The following is a 24,173-nucleotide window of genomic DNA, read 5'->3' on the forward strand; positions in this document are numbered from 1 at the left end:
GAATAGAGGCATTCCTCTCATTCATTCTGCAGGCTGAACTGAGCGTTCACTTCTATCTCTGCCCTACATAAGTACTTATAAATTGTCTGGCTAGTCTACATGGATTAGTGTACTAAAATTAAATCTATATTACAGCCTCCCTACATGTTTCACCACCTATAGTGGCGTCTTCAGGGGAAATGGCTGTTTGCATATGCACTGAGCTCCCACAGTTTTATAATTTACAGTGTAAAGGAAACAGGAGATTATAGGCACATTATGGGAAAATTAATCAATGTATTTATGCAAGTTTTCTGGACTATGCGATGAAAAAGATGGGCTCAACACCACGGACAACGGAAACGGATATTGAAGTAATCTCGGCACTGGATACAGGAACAAGCTATGGAACCTTTGCAGACTAACACAGAGTTAGACACAACATTGCTCAGGCAATGAGGAAGTGGGCAAAATAAATATACGGGAAGGTGTCCATACTTTGATCAACAAGTACAGTCAGTAATTGCGGATTAAAATCATACGGCCGTGTGCATGGGACCTTAGACACAATATTGCTCAGGCAATGAGGAAGTGGGCATAGTTCCTTTTGAAGTCCAGGGCGTGCTGAGATTGGTTTGGAGCAATATTCCTGGTGTGCACACTCTTCCACGGTCTTAAAGGGCCTACGGGCACAGGCTGGAGGAGAGACCAGTGTGCACCGGCGTCCCGGGGGAAGGAAACGCCGGCAGAGGTTCAGTGTCGCAGCTGTCGGTAGGAGAGAGATGCCGGCAGTCAGCAACTGCAGACTTTACAGTACCTCCCCCCCCCCCTTACACCCCCTCTTCTTAGGTCCAGAGCGTAGAAGGAACTTCTTGATGAGAGCTGGGGCATTGACGTTTCCTTCACGCTCCCAAGACCTCTCCTCAGGACCAAAACCCTTCCAATCCACTAAATAAAAGGTATTCCCTCCTACTTTCTTGTAGTCCAGGATCTCCTTGACCTCGAAAACATCAGAAGAACCGCTGGGAGCAGTTGCAGAGCCAGGAGACTTACTGTATCGGTTGAGGACCACAGGCTTCAGGAGGGACACATGGAAGGAATTGGGAATCTTAAAAGTAGGAGGTAGAGGTATCTTGTATGACAGAGGGTTGATCTGATGCAGGAATTCAAAGGGACCAAGAAATCTAGAAGCGAATTTATAGGAGGGAATTTTCAGACAAATATTTTTTGAAGACAACCAGACCTTAACTCCGGGTAGAAACCGGGGAGGAGGCCTTCTCTTCCTATCAGCATACTTCTTCTTGCGATTCACTGCCTGGAAGATTACAAACTTGATTTGCTGCCAAACCTGAAAAAAACTTCCGAAATAAATATTAGGTGCAGGCACTTGAGATGTAGCCGGTACAGGAAGAGGGACACGTGGATGTTGGCTGTAAACAATGAAAATTGGTGATGTAGCAGTAGACTACGTCGTGTGATTATTGTGAGAGAATTCGGCCCATGGAAGGAGATGCACCCAGTTGTCGTGTTGAACAGATACAAAATTATTAAGATAATTTTCAAGCACTTGGTTAATCCTTTCAACTTGGCCGTTGGATTGTGGGTGGTATGTAGGAGGAAAGTCCAATTTATCATCCAGAAGCTTACACATGGCTCTCCAGAACTTAGATGTGAATTGCACACCCCGATCAGACACGATATGGAGGGGCAATCTGTGCAAACAAAAAATATTTTGAACAAATAAATTTGCTATGTGTGGAGCTGAGGGAAGGCCAGACAGAGGGACAAAATGTGCAATCATGGAGAAACGATACACCACGATCCAGACTGTGGTACATCTAGCAGAAGGTGGAAGATCTGTAATAAAATCCATGGCAATATGTTGCCAGGGACTATCCGGAACAGGCAGAGGCTGGAGAAGACCCGCAGGCTTGGAATGGGTAGCTTTGTTTTGGGCACAGTTGGTACATGAGTGTTGTGTCCGCGGTCGTTGACCGCCAGCACGCCGTACTTAACGGCAGCCGCAACCGCAGGACTCTGGTAGCTTGTCTGCACCTCTAGGAGATGCCAACTCATGTGGCTACAATCTCCTGCTATTAGTGTGCGTGCGTTCGCTCGTCCCCGGCCTTAAAGGGCCAGCGTGCGCACCAACTAAATGTTCCCCAAACTATCCCCTTACTTCCTGGAATATATAAAGGGCTATGCCCTTCCACTCCTTGCCTGAGCATTGTTGTTGTATTGCCATGTTAGTCTTTCAAATGGTCCCATAGTTGTTATCCTGCTCCCGGTGTTCCCGTATCCTGCTACCTGTATCCTGTATCCCATAACTGTGCTTGTTCCTTAGCTGCATCTAGTGTTGGAATCGTGTTGTCATATGCCACGTTCCATGTCATCTGCCTCGTCTGGTATCATCTGCCACGCCAAGCATCACCTGTGACATGTGTCTGCTACTCCAAGCATCTGCCTGAACATCCTCCCAGGTACTCTTACCCCAGAGACTGTTATTGACTGTAGTTTGGCTAGCTGCTACTCCACTATTGCAGTGCGGCCTAGTGGGTCCACATACCCCACAGGCGTGATAATGAGGAGACATAGTCCACAACACCTTTGGGCAGCGTGGGCCACCAGTACTGGTGAGAGAAAAAGTCCAGAGTCTTACGAATACCAGAATCCCCTGCCAGCTTGGAGATAATAGGATGAACAAAATTTTTCCCAGGAGGAATGTCTTTAATCTGCAGAGGGTTAACAGGAATAATCATTGAAGAGTAAATGATATGCTGAGGATCCTCTTCAGCGTCATCTGTCTTAAACAAACAGGACAGTGCATCAGTCTTCATATTTTTATCAGCAGGACGGAAACAGGGTAGGAACTTGAATCTAGCAAAGAATAGCGACCATCAGGCTTGACGAGGGTTCAGGCATTGTGTAGACTGTAAATAAGTGAGGTTCTTGTGATTAGTGTAGATGATAAGAGGATGAGCTGCCCCCTCTAGCAAATGCCTCCACTCTTCTAAGGCTAACTTGATGGCAAGTAACTCTCGTTGCACAATGGAGTAGTTTCTTTCTGCAGCAGAAAACAGTTTTGAGAAGAAGCCACAGGAAACAGCATTACCCTTGGAGTTTCTTTGAAAGAGATGTGCTCCAGCACTAATGGAAGAGGCGTCAACCTCCAACGAGAACTGCCAAGAAACATCCGGATGGTGAAGAACGAAGGCAGAAGTGAAGGCCCTCTTGAGGTTAGTGAATGCCGACTCTGCTTCTGGCGTTCAGACTTTAGCGTTCATGCCCTTCTTGGTGAATTTCGTTCCATTTCTCTGAACCACTGACTCCTTGCGGGTCTAGGTTTTTTAACATGTTTTTAACCAATTGTCATTTTATGTACATAATTGTTATCTTGTTAAATACCCTCCCTTGTGTTTTCTCAATTTTTAAGGTACATAGATACGCAGCTACGTTTGGAATCATACATAGACGATACTAGAGGCCATGGATGTTGGAAAAGATCAAAATAGGATCTTTGTTGTTCAATGTGCATTTCCATATATGCCTATTGTTCAGCTATTACGTATCATTTTTTCTTATTCTATATTGACATCTCTTGTTGGTAGATGAATGTCGATTTTTTTTAGCCACATTTATATATATATTTTTTTTTATTTTTTTATTTTTTCTTTATTTCTGTGATTTCGTGCATACAATTCTTGTGTGCGCGGTCCCACGGACACACATCGTTAAAATATATATATGTGTCCATATATTTGTTATATTGGTTGCTGTATACAGTGAAGGAAATAAGTATTTGATCCCTTGCTGATTTTGTAAGTTTGCCCACTGTCAAAAACATGAACAGTCTAGAATTTTTAGGCTAGGTTAATTTTACCAGTGAGAGATAGATTATATTAAAAAAAAAAAGAAAATCACATTGTCAAAATTATATATATTTATTTGCATTGTGCACAGAGAAATAAGTATTTGATCCCCTACCAACCATTGAGGCTGGGTTCACACGACCTATTTTCAGACGTAAACGAGGCATATTATGCCTCGTTTTACGTCTGAAAATAGGGCTACAATACGTCGGCAAACATCTGCCCATTCATATGAATGGGTTTGCCAACGTACTGTGCAGACAACCTGTCATTTACGCGTCGTCGTTTGACAGCTGTCAAACGACGACGCGTAAAAATACAGCCTCGTCAAAAGAAGTGCAGGACACTTCTTTCAGCCGTAATTTGAGCCGTTCTTCATTGAACTCAATGAAGCACAGCTCAAAATTTACGGCTGTCAGAGAAGCCTCGCAAAATGCGAGGAGGAGCATTTACGTCTGAAACGAGGCAGCTGTTTTCTCATGAAAACAGTCTGTCTTTTCAGACGTAAATGCCTGCTATCGTGTGCACATACCCTAAGAGTTCAGCCTCCTCCAGACCAGTTACACGCTCCAAATCAACTTGGTGCCTGCATTAAAGACAGCTGTCTTAAATGGTCACCTGTATAAAAGACTCCTGTCCACAGACTCAATTAATCAGTCTGACTTTAACCTCTACAACATGGGATGTCAGAGACAAGATCATAGACCTGCACAAGGCTGGAATAGACCTGCACAAGGCTGGAATGGGCTACAAAACCATAAGTAAGACGCTGGGTGAGAAGGAGACAACTGTTGGTGCAATAGTAAGAAAATGGAAGACATACAAAATAACTGTCAATCAACATCGATCTGGGGCTCCATGCAAAATCTCACTTCGTGGGGTATCCTTGATCCTGAGGAAGGTGAGAGCTCAGCCGAAAACTACACGGGGGGAACTTATTAATGATCTCAAGGCAGCTGGGACCACAGTCACCAAGAAAACCATTGGTAACACATTACGCCGTAATGGATTCAAATCCTGCAGTGCCCGCAAGGTCCCCCTGCTCAAGAAGGCACATGTACAGGCCCGTCTGAAGTTTGCAAATGAACATCTGGATGATTCTGAGAGTGATTGGGAGAAGGTGCTGTGGTCAGATGAGACTAAAATTGAGCTCTTTGGCATTAACTCTACTCGCCGTGTTTGGAGGAAGAGAAATGCTGCCTATGACCCAAAGAACACCATTCCCACTGTCAAGCATGGAGGTGGAAACATTATGTTTTGGGGGTGTTTCTCTGCTAAGGGCACAGGACTACTTCACCGCATCAATGGGAGAATGGATGGAGCCATGTTCCGTCAAATCCTGAGTGACAACCTCCTTCCCTCCACCAGGATATTAAAAATGGCTCGTGGCTGGGTCTTCCAGCATGACCATGACCCGAAACATACAGCCAAGGCAACAAAGGAGTGGCTCAAAAAGAAGCACATTAAGGTCATGGAGTGGCCTAGCCAGTCTCCAGACCTTAATCCCATCGAAAACTTATGGAGGGAGCTGAAGATCCGAGTTGCCAAGCGACAGCCTCGAAATCTTAATGATGTACAGATGATCTGCAAAGAGGAGTGGGCCAAAATTCCATCTAACATGTGTGCAAACCTCATCATCAACTACAAAAAACGTCTGACTGCTGTGCTTGCCAACAAGGGTTTTTCCACCAAGTATTAAGTCTTGTTTGCCAAAGGGATCAAATACTTATTTCTCTGTGCTCAATGCAAATAAATATATATAATTTTGACAATGTGATTTTCTGTTTTGTTTTTTTATATAATCTATCTCTCACTGGTAAAATTAACCTAGCCTAAAAATTCTAGACTGTTCATGTCTTTGACAGTGGGCAAACTTACGAAATCAGCAAGGGATCAAATACTTATTTCCTTCACTGTATCTCCATTATTAATGTATTCATAACCATTGTTAATTATGCACTTGATATTTTGTATGTATTATTAATTTTCAATCTTATATTGATCATTAATTGCATTTTATATATATATATATATATATATATATATATATATATATATATATATATATTTGCATTATCCCTAATTTGTCAATTGCTATAATTCACATTTATTTCTTTCTTTTCACTTATATGTTTTTTAATGTGTATCCTTTTGTTTTCTGTTTGTTACCATCGGTCTCTTATTATACATATTCTGTATTTATTGTATTTTCTTTGACCGTCTGATTTATTCATTCATTCACTCACTTTATTTCCACATGCACCCATTCATTTATAGCACCATTTATCGTCTCTATAAGGCAGAGACTTTGTCCCTAAAATATCATTTCCGCTGATAATGAGCAAGTATATAATGCACTTTGTCAAATATATATATCCTTTAGTGCCTCTAGTTGTCCTACATGTATACACATACATCTTTCCTTAAAATCAACATTTGCAGCCGTTCTCGTATTCCTTTCATTGGCCCAGGGGGAGGGGTGTGCGCTGGCTGGGGGTGGGGGAGTGGCTCACGCACCTTCGGCCGAGTCTCCAATCATAGCTGGACGTGGGCGGCGCTGTCAGACACCGCCGGCCACGTCCGCTCCGATGACGCGGATCCGGAAGCGGGGCAGTAGCCATCTTGCTACCCCCGGCTTGTCGCCAACAACCATCTCTCGATGGCCCCACTGATTTGGATTACACCTGATTATAATAAAATATAAGGGAGGGTCCCGCTGGGAAGACGCCACCCCCGGACGAAGGCATCTGCAGAAACGCGCGTCGGGTCTGGCGTCTCCCCCATGCGGTGATATGAATCTGGGTACGTACTATCATTCATGTTATTTGACTCTTTTGGCTGCTTTTTCACTGCATTTAGGCTACATCTTGTGCATATGAGCCCTTTTCATTTCTTGCTACGTAACCTGCATTCACCTGCTACACTTTGAAACAAATGTATGGTGTCTTCTTTATAGGAAGCACACTGCCTTTGCACATTAGCACTTTATATACATATCGTTTTACAAGTCATGTGTATTTAGCCTACTATTATTAACATCAGCATCCATTTAACTGGGTCTTTCTATATATGTTAATGTCCCATTACTATCTCATATATCCTGCATGGGCTGACGCCTTTTTACATTGTATGACTCATTTTTAATCTGTTCTTGTTTCTGTCCATTAATAAAGATGTTTTTTCTATTACATATTATGTTTGAGTTGTACTTGACCATTTCCTCTATAGGTTTTCCTTCTTGGTGAGAGCAGAGATAGGGTCGGTAAGCGAAGAGAAGATTGGGTGAAACTGGCGATAGAAATTTGCGAAGCCTATAAATCTTTGGATGGCACAGAGACTTTGAGGACGTGGCCACTCTAAGACGGATTTCACTTCTTCCGGATTTCTCAGGAGTCCATGATCGGGAACTATATAGCCCAGAAAATTCAAAGATTTCCTTTCTAATACACATTTTTCTAGTGACAGGACTTGGCGAACATGCATCCGGTGATTCTTCAGATCTGGTGCGGTAGATTAAGATATCATCCATACACCACCACACAGACATACAGTAAATCCCAGAATATGTCATTCACAAATTCCTGGAACACAGCTGGATCATTACATAATCCAAAGGGCATCACGAGATACTCATAGTGACCATCTCTGGTGTTGAATGCGGTTATCCATTCATCACCTTTGTGATACGGATCAAGATATAAGCCCCGCGTAGATCCATCTTTGTGAAAATCTTGGCCCCACATATTCTGACAAAGGGCTCTGACATCAGTGGTAAGGGGTACTTGTTTATGACAGTGATTTGGTTCAAACAACAATAATCGATACAAGGCGGAAGAGGTCCATCTTTCTTTTCCACAAAGAAGAATCTCCAGCTGGAGAAGTAGATTTCCTGATAAACCTCTTCTTGAGGTTCTCCTTGACATATGCCGACATGGCTTGGGTTTCAGGCAGGGAGAAAGGATAAACCCGTCCACGAGGAGGTGGAGTTTCAGGAAGCAACTCAATCGGACAGTCATAAGGACAATGGGGAGGCTGGATCTCAGCCTCCTGCTCGCTGAAGACATCTGCATAACAGGCATACTGTGAAGGCAGACCAGGAAGTGAGGTACCGGGGATTGGACAGGACGAAGCTAAGGCAGGCAGAGGTGTGGACTTTGGGATCCCCTCTGGTGAATTTCTCTGGAATTCCACTCGAGGACAGGAGCGCTTTGGCGAAGCCATCGTAGTCCCCAGGATTGTGTTAATAGCCTTAGGCAGAACATAGAAGGCTATTTGATATGAGTGTACAACACCAACTTGTAACCTCAAAGGTTCTGCGATGGAGAGAATTGAGTCTGTCAGTGGTTGACCATTCACAGAAGCTACTGCTAGAGGTTTCTCCATAGGAGTCGTGGGCAAGTGGAGACGGTCTACTAAGGCCTGATGAATGAAGTTCACAGCCGCTCCAGAGTCCAGATAAGCGGAAACAGAGTGTGATTCTTCACCTGAGGAGAGTGTTACAGGAATAGAGAGTTTGGGAGAGAATTTTGCAGAAGGTATGGGTCCACCTAGGGCAATCTCTCCTATCTACCCTAGGTGCTGGAGTTTCCCGGCTTCTAGGGACATTGACGCATGAAATTACCCTTGCATCCACAGTACAAGCATAGCCTAGCGGAACGTCTGCTCTGCCGCTCTTGTGCAGACTGTCCGACTCTATCCATCTGCATAGAATCTTCCGGGACGACAACCAAACTGAGTAGCAGGGGTCTCTGAAACTTAAGTGCCAGTCTCTAGGACCTTCTTTCATGATGAACTTCCTGGGCACGTTCTTGGAACCTCCTGTCAATTCTTGTAGCCAGAAGTATTAGAGCATCCAAGGTAGGAGGAAGATCACGAGCTGCTAGTCCATCTTTAACTTTACTTGCTAATCCCTGCCAGAAGGTCGCCACCATGGCTTCATTGTTCCAAGAGAGGTCGACTGCCAAAGTGCGGAATTGTATGGTGTACTCCCCTACCGTCGACTCTCCTTGGCGGATTATCAGTAGTGAAGCAGCAGCAGAAGACGTACGACCCAGTTCTTCAAACACAGTGCGAAAAGTCTCTAAGAACCACTGTAGATTGGAATACTCCAGCCCCTCACATTCCCAGATAGGGTTTGCCCATGCCAGGGCTTTGCCAAACAATAGGGAGACAATGAAGGTAACTTTGGTCAGATCAGAAGGGAACAGATGTGCATGCAGCTGGAAGTGGATCTTGCACTGGTAGAGGATGCCTCGACAGGTTCTTGCATCTCCAACGTAACGAGGTGGAGGTGGCAACGAAATTCCGGCCCTAGAACTGACTGGATTTATGATGGGTGGGGTAGATGGAGCAGCAAGTTGAGAGGTAGTCCGGGGAGTAACAGATGCTAGGTCAAGATGTGTGGCAATAGAATTGACCGCTTGCAAAAGCTGATCCTGGCGTGATCAGAGATCTCGCATGTCCGCTTGCATTGTTTAGACGGCCGACTTGGGTTGACAAGCGGGATCCATGGCCTGGGCAAACTGTCATGGCTGTGGAGAATGTGGACCCACTGGGCCACTCCGCTGTAGAGGAGTAGCAGCTGGCCAAACAAATATAGTAACAGTAACAGTCACTTGAACGAGAGTACCTGGATAACTGGTTTAACGGAAGCTGGTTTGTGCTGGATTATTGGAAGCTGATTTGTGCTGGATTATCGAAAGCTGGCTTGTGCTGGATTATTGGACTTGACACGGACACCGGACACGGATACTGAAGTCGTCACAGACACTGGACTTGACACGGACACCAGACACGGATACTGTAGTCGTCTTAGACACTGGACTTGATACGGACACGGATACTGAAGTCGTCATGGACACTGGACTTGACACGAATACCGGACACGGATACTGAAGTCGTTTTGGACACTGGATACAAGAACAAGCTATAGAACCTTTGCAAACTAACTGTTAGAAAGCATCTGTGTCTTTAAGATCGCCATGACTACTGATCTAGCTTCTGGGTGGTTCTGTTTACTTCCTGAGCCTATCCCACTTCTCTGTCTTCTTCCTGTCAGGTGTATTTATACCTGGCCTGCTCCCTCTTTCTTTGCTTTCCTGACCTCGGCTTGCCTCCGGATTATCCCCTTTCTCTCTGAATTGGACTTACTGCGCCTGGCTGATTCAGACTTCTGCTATACCTGTTATCCACTTGCTTGCTGATTTGGGACTTTCTGCCTACCCTCTGGTTTTACCCCTAAGGGTTTATGATAGCTATGAACAAGTGTGTCCCGAAGGTTTCTCGCCCGTCTAGAGGCAACAGCAGGTTTTATAGGCAAAATTTCCAACAGAATTGGATCGGTCTGCAGAATGGGCCAGTATTTAGACAGACAATTTGTCATCTCACCCCATCTATCATGGTAAGTTCTCACATACCTGATTTTTGTAGTGGAGGGTTTCTTGATTGCAGGTCGGAGTAACTGCGTTCATGTCGCCTTGCACGCTCTCTCATACACTCTTCCAATACATTTTTTGCTGTATCCTCTGTCTAGGAAACGTTTCAAATTTTCAGTCTGTCTCTCAAAGTCTTCCTCAGATGAACAGTCTCTTTTATTTTCGTTATTTTCATTAGTGAGTATTTCACTGTTTATATCATGTATACATTGGGCCCAGATGCCCTCCCCCCGTATATGATATATGCTTTATATATATGAGATTATCAATATGAAGTGGTTAGGAATTGTGGTTGTTCTCCGTATAGGTATAGTTAAGATAGATGGCGCCCCATGAGAAATTTTCTTTCGGCTCCCCACTCCATCATAAAAAAATGCCCCACAAAAAAGTATAATGCCCACCCACAGTATAAGGCCCTTTTTAGTGCCCCCACATAGTATAATGCCCTTTATAGTGCCCCCACACAGTATAATGTCCCCAAAGTGCCCTCACACAGCATATTGCCCCCACACAACATATTTCCCCCACACAGTATTTTGCCCCTTTATTTCCTCCACACAGTATAATGCCCTTTTAGTGCCACCATACAGTGTAATGCCCCCATAGCTGCCCTATACAGTATAATAATAATATTTAATAATATTATATATTATAACCTCTTTAAGGACACAGTATTTGTCCTCTAAGTATGCCCACACCGTATAATGTCCCCTAAGTGCCACCACACAGTATAATGCCTCCTTTATTGCCCCCACAGTATAATGCCCCCTTTAGTGCCCCACACAGTTTAATGCCCCCTTTAGTGCCAGCCCACAGTATAATATCCCCAAGTGCCCCCACACAGTATAATGCCCCTTTTAGTGCCCACACACAATATAATGTCCCCCATTAGTGCTCCAACACAGCATAATGCTTTTTAGTGACCCCCACACAGTATAATGTCTCCTTGTTACCCCCATATAGTATAAATGATGCCCCCTTATGCCATCCCACGTACAATATATTGGTCACTTTATGCCCCCACTGTCACACAGTATAATTATGCCCACCCCACACAGTGTACAGCCCCTTATACCCCCACTGTGCCACTGTGTAATTTAATAATTATGTATAAGTAATGGCTGCCTTACAGCCTGCAGACACGGGAACCGAGCGGTGGTTGATTTTACTCACCACTCATCCGGGCACTCCTAAATCCTTTTCTGTTCTGGCCCCGGCTCTGCACTATGACACACATGTTGCATTGTCACGTGACACGTCATGTGTCAGTCTCAATGCATCAGAGGCTTGATAGCCAGGGGTGTGACTAGGTAACACTGGGCCCCATAGAAAACTTTTGACTGGGCCACCCCTCCCTTCCCCTGGGGGCCACACATAGCCCACCCTTGTAGATGGTGCCCAATGTAGATTGTACCATACAGCCCCCCCTGTAGATTCTGCCATAAAGCCGCCCTATAGATAGTGCCATAGAGCCCCACTGTAGATAGTGCCATACAGCAACCCCAGGGGACAGTGCCATACAGTCCCCCTGTAGATAGTGCCATACAGCCCACCCATAGATAGTGCCATACAGCCCCCCCATAGATTATGCCATACAGCCCCCGTGTAGATTGTGCCATACATCCCCCCTTGTTGACAGTGCTATACAGTCCCCAGTAGATAGTGTCACACCGCCCTTGTAGATTGTGCCACACAGCCCCCCTGTAGATAGTGCTAAACAGCCCCCCCGTAGATAGTGTGACACACCCCTTGTAGATAGTCCCACACAGCCCCCCTGTAGATAGTGCCCCCACCTCCCCCTTGTAGATAGAAACATACAACCCCCACCTCCCCCTTGTAAACAGTGCATCCCACCTCCCCCTTGTAGACAGTGCCATACAGCACCCCACCTCCCCTTTGTAGATAGTGCCATACAGGCCCCACCTCCCCCTTGTACACAGTGCTGTACAGCCCACCACCTCCACCTTGTAGACAGTGCCATAAAGCCCCCACCTCCCCCTCATATGATAGTGACATATAGCGCCCACCCCCCCCCCCTTGTAGACAGTGCCATACAGCCCTCCACCTCCCCCTTGTAGACAGTGCCATAAAGCCCCAACCTCCCCTTTGTATTATAGTGACATATAGCCCCCCACCTCCCCCTTGTAGATAGTGCCATACAGCCCCTCACCTCCCCTTGTTGACAGTACCATACAGCCCCCACCTCCCACTTGTAGACAATGCCTCCCACCTCCCCCTTTTAGACAGTGCCATACAGCCCCCCACCACCCCCTGTAGATAGTATCATACAACCCACCAATAGATAGTGCCATAAAGCCCCCCGTATATTATGCTATACAGCCCCCTGTAGATTGTGCCATACATCCCCCCTGTAGATTGTGCCATACATCCCCCTTGTAGACAGTGCTATACAGCCCCCTGTAGATAGTGTCACACCCCCCTTGTAGATAGTGTCACACATCCCCCCTGTAGATAGTGCTATACAACCCCCTGTAGATAGTGTCACACTCCCTTGTAGATAGTGCCACACAGCCCCCCTGTAGATAGTGCCCCCACATCCCCCTTGTAGATAGTGCCACCCACCTCCCCCTTGTGGATAGAAACATACAGCCCCCACCTCCCCCTTGTAGACAGTGCATCCCTCCTCCCACTTGTAGACAGTGCCATACAGCCCCCCCACCTCCCCTTTTTAGATAGTGCCATACAGGTCCCACCTCCCCCTTGTAGACAGTGCCATACAGCCCACCACCTCCCCCTTGTAGACAGTGCCATAAAGCCCCCACCTCCCCCTTGTAGGTAGTGTCATATTGCCCCCCACCTGCCCCTTGTAGATAGTGACATACAGCCCCCCACCTCCCCCTTGTAGACAGTACAGCCCCCACCTCCCCCTTGTAGACAGTGCCTCCCACCTACCCCTTTTAGACAGTGCCATACAGCACCCCACCTCCCCCTTGTACATAGTGCCATACAGGCCCCATCTCCCCCTTGTAGACAGTGCCATAAAGCCCACCACCTCCCCCTTGTAGACAGTGCCATAAAGCCCCCACCTCCCCCTCATATGATAGTGACATATAGCGCCCCACCCCCCCTTGTAGACAGTGCCATACAGCCCTCCACCTCCCCCTTGTAGACAGTGCCATAAAGCCCCAAACTCCCCTTTGTATTATAGTGACATATAGCCCCCCCCACCTCCCCCTTGTAGATAGTGCCATACAGCCCCTCACCTCCCCTTGTTGACAGTACCATACAGCCCCCACCTCCCACTTGTAGACAGTGCCTCCCACCTCCCCCTTGTAGACAGTGCCATACAGCCCCCCACCACCCCCTGTAGATAGTATCATACAGCCCACCCATAGATAGTGCCATAAAGCCCCCCGTATATTATGCCATACTGCCCCCTGTAGATTGTGCCATACATCCCCCTTGTAGACAGTGCTATACAGCCCCCTGTAGATAGTGTCACACCCCCTTGTATATAGTGTCACACATCCCCAATGTAGATAGTGCTATACAACCCCCTGTAGATAGTGTCACACTCCCTTGTAGATAGTGCCACACATCCCCCCTGTAGATAGTGCCCCCACATCCCCCTTGTAGATAGTGCCACCCACCTCCCCCTTGTGGATAGAAACATACAGCCCCCACCTCCCCCTTGTAGACAGTGCATCCCTCCTCCCACTTGTAGACAGTGCCATACAGCCCCCCCCACCTCCCATTTTTTAGATAGTGCCATACAGGTCCCACCTCCCCCTTGTAGACAGTGCCATACAGCCCACCACCTCCCCCTTGTAGACAGTGTCATAAAGCCCCCACCTCCCCTTGTAGATAGTGCCATATAGCCCCCCCACCTCCCCTTGTAGATAGTGTCATAAAACCCCCACCTCCCCCTTGTAGACAGTGCCATACTGCCCTCCACCTACCCCTTGTAGACAGTGCTATACAGCCCCCCACCTCCCCCTTGTAGACAGTGCAATACAGCCCCCCACTTCCCCCTTGTAGATATTGCCATAGAGCCCCCAACCTCCCCCTTGTGGACAGTGCCATACAGCCCCCCACCACCCCCTTGTAGGCAGTGCCCACCAAACAAATAAAAGAACAAAACATATACTCACTTAGGCCCTGTTCCTACAACGATCGCAGCTGCTCCACCACATCAACGGGATCCTTGTGTAGGCTGACGTAATCTAGTGACGTCATCACGCAGGCCTGCACAGGGATCCTGTAGCCTAGTAAATAGCAGAGATGCCTCCCTGCTCTGCCATAGTGTTCATACCATTGAATGAAACTCAAGCAGGGGAAGGGAGCAAACGCAGTGCCCCCTTTTACCTGCTGGAGTGATGCACTCCCCAAAGCCCTGGGTCCATAGGCTGAGTTCAGATGCATTTGAAACATGTTTGCCAAATTCAGTGTTACGACCTTATTCACACGAGCGCAATTCACGTCCGTGTGCTGTCCATTTAAATAGCTGACCTCATACTGAAAAATGCAATTTAATGGGTTATTCACACATCCGTTTCTTTACAAAGCGTGTGTACGTTGCGTGAAACTTACAGCATGTCCTATTATGGTCCATTTTTGCGGATCAGGCTCGCTCATTGAAGTCTATGGGTACGTGAAAAAATAGGACAGCTAACAGTTGACATCCGTGTTCTGTCCGTGTTTCATGCATTAGTTGCTAAAGAAATGCAGAGAAAGAAAAAGTAGGACCAGGAAGTGCTTGCAGATGAGAAACAAGGACGAGAAAAATGGATGACACATGAAAACCACACTGGCGCAATACAGGCAGTCGTATGCATGAAAAACTGCCCTTTTGTTGCAGACGCAAATTAGACACACTCGGCCTAAGGGTTGTAATGTCCGTGTTCGCTGACCGTGAACTCCTTCCATCCAGTCGACGCCCTTCTCTCAAGAGATGTCTGCACATACGGCCGTCCTGCTCCATAGTAACCATAGAAGCGCACGCATGTTAGTGATTGAGCTAATTGCTCTCAGGGCACCCTGGGCTATAAGAAGGTCCCAGCCCCATTCTCCCACGCCTGAGCGTTGTCGTATTCCAAGTCTGTCTTGAAAATGGTCCCCTAGTGTTTCCTGCTCCCAGTGTTCCCTGTTCCTGTATCCTGTATCCTGATCCAGTGCCTTGCTTAGCTGTAGCCGTGCTGTGCTGTATACCACGCCTGTCCTGCTTCTCCACGCCTGACGTCTACCTGCTGCCTAGTTTCTGCCAAGCCTGCCTTGCTACTGTCCGAGCTGCCACAGGTACCCTATATGAACTATAGACTCTGACCTGCGCCCTGTTGGCCAGCTGCCATACCGCCAAGGCGGTATGGCCCAGTGGGTCCACGAACCCTACGTGACAAGGGTGTATTCACACTGTCATAAACATATATCTCAAAGAGCAAATGAAACGTTGGCTAGGTGATTCCACACACTGTACCACACCTCCAAAAATGTTAGGTAGTAAGAAATAGAAACTCCACAGCATAATTTACAGTGAAGGAAATAAGTATTTGATCCCTTGCTGATTTTGTAAGTTTGCCCACTGTCAAAGACATGAACAGTCTAGAATTTTTAGACTAGGTTAATTTTACCAGTGAGAGATAGATTATATGAAAAAAAAAAAACAGAAAATCACATTGTCAAAATTATATATATTTATTTGCATTGTGCACATAGAAATTAGTATTTGATCCCTTTGGCAAACAAGACTTAATACTTGGTGGCAAAACCCTTGTTGGCAAGCACAGCAGTCAGACGTGTTTTGTAGTTGATGATGAGGTTTGCACACATGTTAGATGGAATTTTGGCCCACTCCTCTTTGCAGATCATCTGTAAATCATTAAGATTTCGAGGCTCTCGCTTGGCAACTCGGATCTTCAGCTCCCTCCATAAGTTTTCGATGGGATTAAGGTCTGGAGACTGGCTAGGCCACTCCATGACCTTAATGTGCTTTTTTTTGAGCCACTCCTTTGTTGCCTTGGCTGTATGTTTCGCGTCATTGTCGTGCTGGAAGACCCAGCCACGAGCCATTTTTAATGTCCTGGTGGATGGAAGGAGGTTGTCACTCAGGATTTGACGGTACATGGCTCCATCCATTCTCCCATTGATGCGGTGAAGTAGTCCTGTGCCCTTAGCAGAGAAACACCCCCAAAACATAATGTTTCCTCCTCCATGCTTGACAGTGGGGACAGTGTTCTTTGGGTCATAGGCAGCATTTCTCTTCCTCCAAACACGGCGAGTTGAGTTAATGCCAAAGAGCTAAATTTTAGTCTCATCTGACCACAGCACCTTCTCCCAATCACTCTCAGAATCATCCAGATGTTCATTTGAAAACTTCAGACGGGCCTGTACATGTGCCTTCTTGAGCAGGGGGACCTTGCGGGCACTACAGTATTTTAATCCATTACGGCGTAATGTGTTACCAATGGTTTTCTTGGTGACTGTGGCCCCAGCTGCCTTGAGATCATTAACAAGTTCCCCCCGTGTAGTTTTCGGCTGAGCTCTCACCTTCCTCAGGATCAAGGATACCCCACGAGGTGAGATTTTGCATGGAGCCCCAGATCGATGTCGATTGACAGTCATTTTGTATGTCTTCCATTTTCTTACTATTGCACCAACAGTTGTCTCCTTGTCACCCAGCGTCTTACTTATGGTTTTGTAGCCCATTCCAGCCTTGTGCAGGTCTATGATTTTGTCCCTGACATCCGTAGAAAGCTTTTTGGTCTTGCCCATGTTGTAGAGGTTAGAGTCAGACTGATTAATTGAGTCTGTGGACAGGAGTCTTTTATACAGGTGACCATTTAAGACAGCTGTCTTTAATGCAGGCACCAAGTTGATTTGGAGCGTGTAACTGGTCTGGAGGAGGCTGAACTCTTAATGGTTGGTAGGGGATCAAATACTTATTTCTCTGTGCACAATGCAAATAAATATATATAATTTTGACTATGTGATTTTCTTTTTTTTTTTTTATATAATCTATCTCTCACTGGTAAAATTAACCTAGCCTAAAAATTCTAGACTGTTCATGTCTTTGACAGTGGTCAAACTTACAAAATCAGCAAGGGATCAAATACTTATTTCCTTCACTGTATATACATAAGAAGGACAAGGAGTCATACACTATTCTGTATAAATATGAAAAATATAAAAACTTTTAATTACTAGACAAAACATGAGGAATAAAATCACATAGAGGATTCCCATACAATAGAGCTATACATGGGCTACACATAAATAATGATATAGTGTTCAAATATTGTAGTCAGAAGTATTGCATAAAATGCATAACATTGGTAAATTCAATATCAATAGTCATGTGCAGAGATGGGTATAAGGTAGCTATCTAGAGCATAATGCACTGTGTTATGAACAAGCTTGGATATATATCAACATAGGGGAAGGGCATAAATGTAGTCTACAGGAAAGCAAAAAAGTGGCTATCCACCTCTACTATTATAGGATGCCCTATTAATAGTATAAAGAAAGAGTTCTATGAGTAGATGAATATCCTAAACAAGGTGACTTACCCATATGTGCAAAGTGATCCGTGTGCCCAGTGTAGTGCCCCGACGCGCGTTTCGCATAGATTCCTTTTTCGACTGTGCGGTTTTGCCTAGTTTTTTTATGCGTTTTGGACGTGCGTCCAAAACACTAACCGAACAACACATTCATTTTTACAGCGATTTTGGAACACATGTTTTTTTCGGTGCGGTTTTCGTCAATTCTGAACTTAACCCTAAGGCTATGTTCACACGGTGGACTTTGCTTGGCGGGCCCCACTCACTTCAAAGGGAGGTTTGGGCGGAAGATGCCCAAAGATCGGGCAGGATGCTTCTTTTGTCCGTTAGCTGAAAAAATCAGCTAGCGCGAGAAAGAAGTGTCCGCCTCCCATTGAAAAGATGGGAGGCGGAATCCACCACAAAAATTCCTCTGTGTGAACATAGCTTAAAGAGGCTCTGTCACCACATTATAAGTGCCCTATCTTCTACATAATGTGATCAGCGCTGTAATGTAGATTACAGCAGTGTTTTTTATTTAGAAAAATGATCAATTTTGACCAAGTTATGAACTTTTTTTGATTTATGCTAATGACTTTCTTAATGCCCAACTGGGCATTTTTTTAGCTTTTGACCAAGTGGGCATTGTAAAGAGAAGTGTATCAATCAGCGTCATACAATTCTCTCCATTCATGTACTCAGCACATTGTGATCTTGTGAGATCACGATGTGCTTTCACTTACTCACACATTAACGTTACTTTAGTGTCTTGAGAGTGAATAGACATCGCTTCCAGCCAGGACGTGATGTCTATTCACAATCCCGACACTTAGGTAACTTTTGTGTGGGACATAATGACAGCAAGCGTGATCTCGCGAGATCACTCTGTGATTGACAGTGCAGCATGATCTCGATGTGCTGTGTGAGTAAGTCACACACAAACATTACCGAAGTGTCGGGATTGTGAATAGACATCGCATCCTGGCTGGAAGCGATGTCTATTCACCCTCAAGACACTTCAGTAACGTTAATATGTGAGTAAGTGACAGCACATCGTGATCTCGCAAGATCACGATGTGCTGCATATATAAATGGAGAGAAGTGTATGACGCTGTGGTGGATTTTGGACATTGAGTGCTGCTCATTTGCGTTTGTGTGTATATATATATATATATATATATATATATATATATATATATATATATACATATATATATATATAGTTCACAATGATATCTGGGCAAAAAAATGATATGTGGTACTACCATGTTCTGTCTCTCCACTGTTTGATCACTCGGCCACCAAGAGTCCAATAGTATATCAGAAACACTGGATCTAACAAGACCAGATAAGCACTGATCTGATTGTAATATATTTGACATCAGTATAGTTTTCCTCTGCAACTGGAGATGTCAACTCCAGCTACATTTGAAAAATGTGCTGTTAAAATTATATGTAATTTTAGTGTCCCCCCCAAGGTTCATTGGTATGTCAGAGCTGCTAGGTCTAACAAGACTCATAGAAGTTCTGATTGTCACAAATGTCACATTATCAGTATGGGTTTCCCTTGTAAATGTAGCTGACCTGTCAAATTTAGTTAGAAAGGAAAACTATGCTAAAAACAATATACAGCTAAGGTGTCCTTTCAAAGTCTATTCTAACTTTACTACTATCTACTGTACTGTACAGAAAATGTGAAAAATAAAAAAAATTGTGTAAATAAAAGAGTCGAAAAAAATACGGTATATAGGTATCTTTTCCGGTCCTAACTGTAATACCATTCATTATGGACATTTTGGATGCTTCATTTTTCTGAAAATTATTCCTATAGAATATTTTCTATTTTAAAGGGGTTATCCCACCAAAACAACGTATTACCTATCTACAGGGTAGGTGATAAGTATTTGATTACTGGGGTCGCAACTCTGGGACCCCCACCGAATCAGAGAATGGTTCCAAGTCCCCTATATAAATGGAGCGGCAGTCACACATGCACGCTGCCGCTCATTTCCTTCTTCATGGGAATGCAGGAGATAGTCAAGTACAGTCCCTTTAATCCTCTTTAGCCCTGATAATTGCAAAAACTATTTACATGAAAATACATATGAAAAAAAGATGTAATCATTGGATGGCTTAAAGTGTAGCTAAACGTTCGACAAACTTCTGACATATCATAGTGACATGTCAGAAGTTTGGATTGGTGGGGGTCCGAGCACGGAGACCCCCACCAATCGCTAGAACGAAGCAGCTGAAGCACTCATATGAGCGTTCAGCTGCTACGTTCTAGCGATTGGTGGTGGTCTCCGTGCTCGGACCCCCACCAATCTAAACTTCTGACATGTCACTATGACATGTCAGAAGTTTTCCGAACGATTAGATACACTTTAACAAATAAAAATATAGTTATTTAGCTAGAAGTTTAAAATTCTTTGAACTGTGTCAGGTCACTGATATCTAAAATTCCAAAGGTATTTAGGGCTGATCATTAGATTTTACCAAATAGTAACATTTAACCACAATAATGACTGTATATGTCTAGGCTTGGTATCTGTTTTGTACTGGATGGCATGTGCACAATAGTACAATGTTCCGCTTGGCCAATCAAACCTAACCAAAGGCAATTCAAAGGGCTTATGCAGGACTTCTAAAGTTATATTAACAAAGTGAGTACTTTAACCCCCTTCCCCCTGCATGCATTCTGGGCCCTAATGACCAAGCAATTTTTTTAGTTTATCTATCGTCCCATTCGATGAGCTATAACCGTTCTCCTTATCGCTGCAATCGATCACACATGTATCCCCTATCCTGTGGATAGGGGATACATGTCTTTTGTAGGACACACTGTCGGTCAGATTTTTTTGGGGGGTTGGGGGCTGCATGGCATTACCAACAGGGGGGCTGTATAGCATTACCTACAGGGGGGCTGTATAGCATTACCTACAAGGGGGTGCTGTATAGCGTTACCTACAGGGGGGGCTGTATAGCGTTACCTACAGGGGTGGGCTGTAAAGCGTTACCTACAGGGGGGCTGTATAGCGTTACCTACAGCGGGGGCTGTATAGCATTACCTACAGGGGGCTGTATGGCGTTAGCACCATACAGCCCCCCCTGTAGAGAACGCCATACAGCCCCCCTGTAGAGAACACCATACAGAGTCCCCCCTGTAGATAACGCCATACAGCCCCCTTTGTAGATAACGCCATACAGCCCCCTCTGTAGATATCTACAAAGGGGCCTGTATGACGTTATCTACAGGGGGGACTCTGTATGGCGTTATCTACAGGGGGTCTGTATGGTGTTCTCTAAAAGGGGGGCAGTATGGCGTTCTCTACAGTGGGGCTGTATGGAGTTATTTACAGGGGGTCTGTATGGCGTTATCTATAGAGGGGGCTGTATGGCGTTATCTACAGAGGGGGATGTAAGGCGTTATCTACAGGGGGTCTGTATGGCGTTATCTACAGGGCGGCTGTATGGCGTTATCTACAGGGGGGGCTGTATGGAGTTATCTACAGGGGGGCTGTATGACGTTATCTACAGGGGGGGCTGTATGGCGTTATCTACAGGGGGGCTGTATGGCGTTATCTACAGGGGGGGCTGTAAAAAAGGCACTATCTACAGGGGGGGCTGTAAAAAAAAGGCACTATCTACAAGGGGGGATTGTGTGACACCCAGGGGAGGGGGGGCCCCAGTCAAAAGTTTGCTATGGGGCCCAGTCTTTCCTAGTTACGCCCCTGGTCGGTACGATTATGGCGATACCAAATATGTATCGTTCTTTTATGTTTTACTACTTTTGCAGAATAAAAACACTTTTGAACTAAAATGATTTTATTTTGCATCGCCGCGTTCCAAGAGCCGTAATTTTTTTATTTTTCCGTCAATGTTGCCATATGAGGGTTTGTTTTTTGTGGGACTTCATTGCTAACATTTTGGGGTACATGGGACTTATAGATTAACCTTTTATTATTATTTTTTGGGGGGGAATGGGAAAAATATCAATTTTGCCAAAGGTTTTTGCGTTTTGTTTTTTTTACGGCGTTCACCTTGCGGTTTAAAAAATATGCTAACTTTATTTTTTGGGTCATTACGATTGCGGGGATACCATATATGTGTAGTTTATATTTTATTTTTACACTTTTACTAAATAAAACCATTTTTTTGTGGCAAAATGGTTTGATTTTTTTAATGTGTACCTTTTTATTAATTTTTATTTCATATTAATTATTTTTTCAGTCTCACTAGGAGACTTCACTATGCGATCTTTAGATTGCAGATATATGCTGTCAGTGTGAATCTGACAGGCAATCTATTAGGACATGCCACGTCCTAATAGGTATATAGCCAGGGCAGACCTGGGGGCCTTCGTTAGGCCCCCGGCTGCCATGACACCACATCGGATGCCCGTAATTGCATTTGCGGGCCACCGATAGGTGAAAGAGGGAGCTCCCTCCCTCTGTAAACAACTCAAATGGTGCGGTCGCTAATGATCGCGGCATTTGAAGGGTTAAACGGCCACGATCGAACTAAACATCGATCGCTACCGTTGGAGCAGGAGCCCGACTGTCATCAGACAGCCGAGCCCGGCTCCAGCCTGCATGGTAGACCCATGCAGGACGTTGATTAGGCCACAGTGAAAAGGCGACGACCTAATATAAAGCCCCTTAATGACCGCCGTGAAAAGTTGTATCGGCAGTCATTAAGGAATTAAGCATTCACACTTTGGAATATACATTTGTTTAAAAAAATGGATGCCATAAAAGGCTATAAATTTCAAAGGTAGAGGAGAATATATTGAAGTCTGACTTCACTTGAGTGGACACTTGACAGGACACCATTGCCACGGTGGTTCTGAACACACCACACTCTGCTGCTTTTGAAGATTCTGAGCCGCGGAGGGCTACACTGTTAGGCCCCATGCACACGACCGTAAAATCGCCCGTAATTACGGTCCGTAATTATGGGTCCATTCATTTCTATGGCCGACGGACACCTTCCCGTATGTCTACGGGAGGGTGTCCGTGCTGTACAAACCTGCCGAAAAAAATAGGACCGTGCTCCTATACTTTATAATGGGAGCACAGCTTGTAAAAACAGCCGGCTGTCCGCGGCCGCCCGTGCCCGTAATTACGGGTCGTAATTACGGGCACAGTCGTGTGCATGACGCCTGAAGCCTTACGACCCATAATTACGGGCACTGCCAGTCGCGGACGACCGTTTTTACGAGCTATGCTCCTATTATAAAGTATAGGAGCACGGTCCGTAAAATGAAAAACTAGGAAATTTTTTCGGCATATAGACATACGGGAAGGTGTCCGTTGGCCATAGAAATGAATGGGCCCGTAATTACGAACCGTAATTACAGTCTGTAATTACGGCCGATTTTACGGCCGTGTGCATGGGGCCTTAGTAATCATTAATGTCACTGACCACTCACTCTGCTTGCTGTCCCTCCTGTTTTGTCAGTATTGCATTGTAATAACCAACCAGACAGAACAATTCTGAAAAGGCTGTTTTGTCAAGGTATGAAAACATTGGATATTTCAAGAAAACTTAAGGGTGATCATCGTACTGTGAAAAGATTTGTGGCTGATTCAGAGCACAGACGGGTTCGTTCAGATAAAGGCATAATGAGGAAGGTTTCTGCCAGACAAATTAATAGGATTAGGAGAGCAGCTGCTAAAATGCCATTGCAAAAGCAGCAAACAGGTATTTGAAGCCGCTGGTGCCTCTGGAGTCCCGCGAACCTCAAGGTGTAGGATCCTCCAAAGGTTTGCAAGTGTGCATAAAGCTATTATTCGGCCACCCCTAAACAATGCTCACAAGCAGAAACGGTTGCAGTGGGCTCAGAAATACATGAAGACTAATTTTCAAACCGTGTTGTTTACTGATGAGTACCGTGCAACCCTGGATGGTCCAGATGGATGGAGTAGTGGATGGTTGGTGAATGGCCACCATGTTCCAACAAGGCTGCGACGTCAGCAAGGAGGTGGCGGAGTCATGTTTTGGGCTGGAATCATGGGGAGAGAGCTGGTAGGCCCCTTTAGGGTCCCTGACGGTGTGAAAATGACCTCTGCAAAGTATGTAGAGTTTATGACTGACCACTTTCTTCCGTGGTACAAAAAGAAGAACCGTGCCTTCTGTAGCAAAATTATCTTCATGCATGACAATGCACCATCTCATGCTGCAAAGAATACCTCTGCGTCATTGGCTGCTATGGGCATAAAAGGAGAGAAACTCATGGCCCCCATGTTCCCCTGACCTCAACCCTATTGAGAACCTTTGGAGCATCCTCAAGCAAAATATCTATGAGGGTGGGAGGCAGTTCACATCAAAACAGAAGCTCTGGGAGGCTATTCTGACATCCTGAAAAGATATTCAAGCAGAAACTGTCCAAATACTCA

The sequence above is a fragment of the Rhinoderma darwinii genome, chromosome 1 (assembly GCF_050947455.1).
Source record: "Rhinoderma darwinii isolate aRhiDar2 chromosome 1, aRhiDar2.hap1, whole genome shotgun sequence".
Classification (NCBI taxonomy): Eukaryota; Metazoa; Chordata; class Amphibia; order Anura; family Rhinodermatidae; genus Rhinoderma; species Rhinoderma darwinii.